Source organism: Orbicella franksi, chromosome 4 (assembly GCF_964199315.1).
Source record: "Orbicella franksi chromosome 4, jaOrbFran1.1, whole genome shotgun sequence".
Classification (NCBI taxonomy): domain Eukaryota; kingdom Metazoa; phylum Cnidaria; class Anthozoa; order Scleractinia; family Merulinidae; genus Orbicella; species Orbicella franksi.
The window spans coordinates 24,862,301-24,863,279 of record NC_138148.1 but is presented as its reverse complement, the minus strand read 5'-3'; positions in this window follow the sequence as shown (position 1 = coordinate 24,863,279).

Sequence of the window (979 nt, the reverse complement as noted above, 5' to 3'; positions counted from 1 at the left end):
TTCGCTCTGGATTGGCCCGACACTTGCGAATTACTATCACAAGCATCCAGTATTTGATTGAGAGCCTAAAATAGCAAATACAAATATGTGAACAAAAGATAATATGTTTAAAGCTTGCTTGCCAGAAAAGTAACACGGTGGCCAAAAGGTTATATCACGTCATATCAGTAGAGTCAGTTTTATACCGCAAATACATGACTTACCTCTTCGTGTAGAGCTCTATTTCTTTGGCGCCCACTGAACGGTCTTAGGCTTAACTTTTTTGTGTGTTGAAACACAGCTGGGACAGCATCCTCTTTTAAGCAACGTCTGCTTAAATTGTCTGGTGAAATATCTAGCTGGTACTTACTTTCAAAACGTGGGCTCAAAGTGTTCAGAACAGACCTGACAGTGCTTCATTTGGGGCAATTTTTCTCTCTTTATCTGAGCAAGCCATTTTCTTAAATGGCCTTTACCTTTTAAAGGAAGGCAATGAAAGCTTATTCCTCTTTTTTTATCTCTAGGTGATCTATTGGAACTACCTACGGCAATGCAGTGAACCATTTTCCATCCAAGCAAGAAAATTAAGTGCAAGTATCTGAATGCTTCCATTCTCTCTTCTCGGGCATCCACTGCTGCTTGGACTCACTAATTTTTGCCTCTTTTTCCAGCCAATTTGCAAATGAGTTCCAGGTTGATAACTTTGGTTTTCCTTCAACAAACTCAGCCCATCTACCACAAAGGCATGCAGGAAGTTTAGCAACAGTTGTTTCAGGGACTTAAGAGCTAAGCTCATGAAGGAAGTTGTGCTCCTTGAAAATGCCTATTAACATGGAAACTATTTCTTGATACTGCCTGATCTGCACACTATTTTCTTTCACTATGTTCGGAAATTTATCTATGCGATTCTTTGCAGCTAACACAACAGTGTCTACACGGCCAAAACACTCCTGGAGTGCCGTCCATGCCCTATTGTATTCATCTGAACCTGGCATGAATT